The following is a 5,450-nucleotide window of genomic DNA, read 5'->3' on the forward strand; positions in this document are numbered from 1 at the left end:
ATCTTTCTCCAAACTCAATGACGGTATAAAATACTTATTAACGGTGATAGATGTTTTTTCAAAGTATGGATGGATTGTTCCATTGAAGAGTAAAACTGGAGTTGATGTTGCTAATGCTTTAAATAAAATCTTCGACGAAAGAAAGTGTCAAAAAATATGGGTAGATAAAGGCTTAGAATTTTATAATAAGCATGTTAAAGTGCTAGGTGTTGAGTTATACTCAACTGAAAATGAAGAAAAAAGTTGTGTAGTAGAACGATGGAATAGAACAATGAAAGATAAAATGTTTAAGTACTTTTCTGCTAATTCTACTAGAAAATATATTGATGTCTTAGATGAAATGGTAAATAAATACAACAACACAAAGCATTCTTCCATTAAAATGACACCAATTGAAGCTAGCGATAAAAAGAATGAAAATATTGTTTGGTTCAATCTAAATAGAAATGTACGATCAAAGTCTGTAAGGCCAAATTTTTCAAATGGTGATAGAGCTAGGATAACTAAAAAAAAAGGAACGTTTGAAAAAGGATACACACCGAGATGGACTGAAGAAGTTTTTACAGTGTCACAAGTTCAGTTCACAGATCCACCAACTTATAAATTAACTGACTATAATGGTGAAGAAATGCAAGGTACTTTTTATGAACAAGAAATGCAAAAAACAGATCAAAATATTTAGGATTAAAAAAGTTATTCGTAAACTCAAAAACAAATCATTAGTAAAGTGGTACGGTTATCCTGATTCGTTCAACTCATGGGTTGATAATAAAGAATTGATAAGTCTAAATTAAAAGGAGTAATTTACTATTATGCGTAGTGAAATCAATGAGCTATAGCTTAGCTAGATTTCAGTTATGAAATTATAGCTTGAAAAATTCTTCGAATTTACATATTTTTTAGCTCAGAGTTTATAGTTTGTAACCATAATATATTAATATATTATGGTTGTTACCATTATCTTTATATTTTGGTTCAGACACTTTTTTTAAGGTCCTTTGGATCCATGTAAATTCGAAGAATTTTTATGAGCTAGAAACTACTTCATACTAGTTTAAATGACTTATGAGAATATGGATATGTTTATAGCTAAATATGATATGAGATTATGGTTAATGATATGATTGAAAAAAAAATGAGCCAGAACCCGCATTTTTCTACTACTTCTGTCATTCTTTCCGTGACACAAGTTTTGAAAGACGATTCACTCAGAAAACTTAGAACTATGCAGTTAATACCTCCAACCTGTTGATTTAAAACTTGTTTAAAAAAAAAAATGTAACACTTTTTATTTAAAAGTATTTAATATTATTTTACTGAGATTGTAATATTTTTTTATATGATAGCTTATTTTTTGTTTAATATGTAAATGATACAACGGGGCTGGATGATAAGACTTTTGCCTTCTACCTGCTCCCGTCTCAACTTAACTCAAAAAAATATTGCAAATAGTTTATTATGAAGATGACAAAATATATATCAAAAAGAAATAAAAAAAAGTTTATCAAATATAATAATAACCATATAATAATAATAATATAATACATATAATAAAAACCATAATATATATAAATATATATACTTAATAATAACCATATAATATATATAATAATAACCATATAATATATATAATAACAACCATATAATATATATAATAATAACCATATAATATATATGATAATAACCATCCCGCCTTATCGACATATGCCGACTGACTGTCTAAGTTTACCGACTAACTTGTCTAAAGGGTCTACATTTGCCGACTGACTAGTCAAAAATGGTCAAATTTGCAGACAATGTGAACAAAAAAATCATTGATGAGGGGGTTATCACACACACACACACACACACCCAATTGCGCCGCACAGTGTGTCAGAAAGGTCAAAAAACGGCAAAAATGACACGAACGACGCGCGCTTACGCGTATAAGTGTCATTTAAGTGCGCAAAATATGATTCAAATAAAAAAATTGGATTCTTTCATCTAAAATACCATATAAAAGAATACCACATATTTTTTAATGTAATTTTTTCTTGTGCCTAAGGGTCTTACTACGCACGCGTATACGTGTTAGAGTCTTTTACGCACACAGACTGACTTAATTTAAAAAAATTAAATTTTTCAAACCAAAACATTTACTAATTAAAAAGAAAAATTGGATTCAAAAAATTTTTAAATATTAGAATATATTAAATACAATATAAATATAGAAAACAAAAAAAGAAAACCTAATATTAATAAAAAAGCTTTATTTCATTATTACAGCATTAATAAAGATAAAACTTCAGGGTAAGTGTTTTTCCATTTTCAACCTTGTATTATTTGAAACAAATGTTTAATTTTACAGGAAAAATTCTAATCAACAGGTATTTGTACAGGTTTTTCGTAACATTCTTTCTAGACATCTTGGCTGTATGGTTTAATCTAGCTTTGCGAATTTCCTTATTTAGAGCCTCTTGTGACTCTTCAGAGTAGTAACCAATTGGCAGTTCTAATGCCTCAGATATCTGCACACCATGTTCCAAGAGTTTATGAACAGTTGGGGGAATTACATATAATTTTTGAGTATAAGAGCTGTAGTTTCGTAGCAATACTGGCCAAAACTTTCAGAGTTCAACTCATAACAGGAGCATACTGATATGAGGGTTGTCCTCAATCTAATAATTACATCTACAACCAATCCTGTTTTATCAGCAAAAGTTTCAGCATTTTCAAAACCCTGTTTATGCTTATCAACTATAAGACTTAGCTCCTCTCTAAAGCTCAGTTGAATGTTCTTTTTTCTACTTTTTACTGATGCTTTTTAGCAGGGGATTTGGCAAAGTATTTAATGTCTTACTTATATCCTAAATGTAAAATGTATTCGATCTGAGCCAGCAATGCAGAGTAGAAAGACCCAAAGATAAAGCTTTTTCATTGATTGGTTTAGATCTGATCAATGCTGGGTTATTAAGTTCATTGAGCTTAGCTCCGCAAACATTGCATGATTGGGAGGATAGAGTGTTAGTGAGGGTATTAACCACTTTACCATAAAACATGGTTAAATCTAGTTTGAACTTAAATGTGATGGTCGCATCCGGTTAGCTTTCCTCAAATTCTAAATTTACTTCAAACTTGACTAGTCTATTTATTTTTGCTTTTAAAAGTTCATACTCATTTCTTATCAATTCTTCCGTTTCTTATTGATATTGGAGATGTAAGGGTCTACTAATGTAAAAAGGTAATGTGAACTAGAGAGTGTCTTATTAAACCATACATTTTTGTTCATGACGGTTAATGTAAGTGAAACAATAGCTGTCTGGAAATAACTTTTCTCGTTAACTTGGACCTCACCAATATTTGTATTAGTATATTTTTGTTTATAGACACTTTGACTGGAGGCACCATCAAAACCACCTTTAAAGTGAAGTAGTCCTTTATACCACCACCCAATTTCAGCGAACATTCTCAGAGAGTCTTGACATTCCGTAAAAGTTAATATCCTTGTCAGAGTATGATAAACATACCCTGTAGAGGAGTTGAAGCAGATGTTTCTGTCACAATTAAACCCTCAGGATAACACTTGTGTCTCTCATTCTTAATTTCATGAAGTGAATGATAAATACCTGCATTATGTATTATTGATGAATTTTTAATTATTTGATACTGTTCATCAGAAAGGTCACACTAAATTTTTAAGCTCAAGGTATCTTCGGTCTTCATTTTTATCTGAAAATTTATCTCCGTGATTTTAACTTTTTCAGAGTTTGTAGCACTTTTCATAAGAACAACAAAGTTTTTTTGTTAGGATCTCTAGTGGCTTTTGAACTTTGATCGGAATTTACATTTAAATATTATTAGAGTTTTCTTTAGATTTATCATTTCAGGTTTGTCAATACTTTCATAGTATAGGCTCTCTAGTCGTAAAAACTTACGTAGAAGAGCTTCAAGTAAATCATCATGATTAATTCCTAACTTTTAATTTATAGGAACTAGATATATTCTTTTCATGTTGAATGTAAGCAGTGAACTATTAGCAGAACTATTGTTAGTTATTTTATAAGCAAGTTTAAATTTTAAAACATGCTCTATGCCATCAAATGTTGCATATTTTGATTTGATAATTAGCACCATCTGCTTGAGCATGAGTTTTTTGACTAATAGGAACTAAATGTATTATTTGTGTGATGAATGTAAGCAATGAACTGTTGTTCGCTAGTTTATACACAAGTTTTAATTAAAAGCGGACAAAAAAAATACAAAAAAAACGAAGTATTAAAAAGGTCTTATTTTAATTGGGACAACTTGGGGCCAATGATTTTTATTTTTTCTGCTTTCATATATACCTATTAATGGAAAAATATTATAACTACCATGGAATCTAGTGGAATCATTTAGTTTATAAACTAAACTCATAATTAAACTATATTAAAAAAATCAATATATGACACATTTTTGAAATCTCATTAACGAAAGTCTTAAATAAAATTGTCAAAAATGTTGCTAATAGTTACTTAAACATATGACTTTAAAACTTTGAACTGTTTTTACCCATATCGATCTTAAAAGAGTGATACTAAAGCGAGACTTTTTTGAACGAGTTTTCCGATAAATAAAATAAAATAAATAAGTCTCGGAAAAAAGCGTATAAATTGGTGAAACCTTAAAAATTATTCAGAAAAAAATTAATTATTATCTTTTAGTAGTATTTAGTTGCATTATAATTTAATTAATTATTTTCTAGCAATAGTTTTTTATGGGGGGTTTTTTGCCGTTTTTTATGGATTTTGACTCACTGTGCGCCGGCTTTGTATATAACGTATATATATATATATATATATATATATATATATATATATATATATATATATATATATATATATATATATATATATATATATATATATATATATATATATATATATATATATATATATTTCAGATAAATATACACTTTTTAAATATATTTAAAATATAATATAAAATATTATAATTTTTTTGACTTTCGTCAAAAGCACACACACGCAAAAAAAGTTATCGTTCTAAAAATCAATCTGAAAACAAACAACACATTCTATTATAAGATTAAAAAACAAGATAAACTTATCTTGTTGCTTAGCCCCGCCTTTATAAAACCAAGTTTTATATGATAACATCACTTATCATAGCAAACATTTATTTTTTATTAGTTTTATTTTACGTCTATATGCGTATTTATAATATTTTTTTTTTCTTCCAGGTTACGTACTGCATTTAATTTATTTGCATTATAGAATTTTTAGTTTGCTATCTTTCTCATAGAGTTTAACTACAAATAAAATATATAAATGTATTAATAAATTATAGAAAATTGATTTTAAAAAGTATTAAAAACAACGTATATATGAACTTTTAAATACTTTTTATAAATATTCTTATATCTATTATATTATATCTTATAAATAGTTCTTTTTTAAATATAATTGATGCCC

This window comes from Hydra vulgaris, chromosome 15 (genome assembly GCF_038396675.1).
Source record: "Hydra vulgaris chromosome 15, alternate assembly HydraT2T_AEP".
NCBI classification, from domain to species: domain Eukaryota; kingdom Metazoa; phylum Cnidaria; class Hydrozoa; order Anthoathecata; family Hydridae; genus Hydra; species Hydra vulgaris.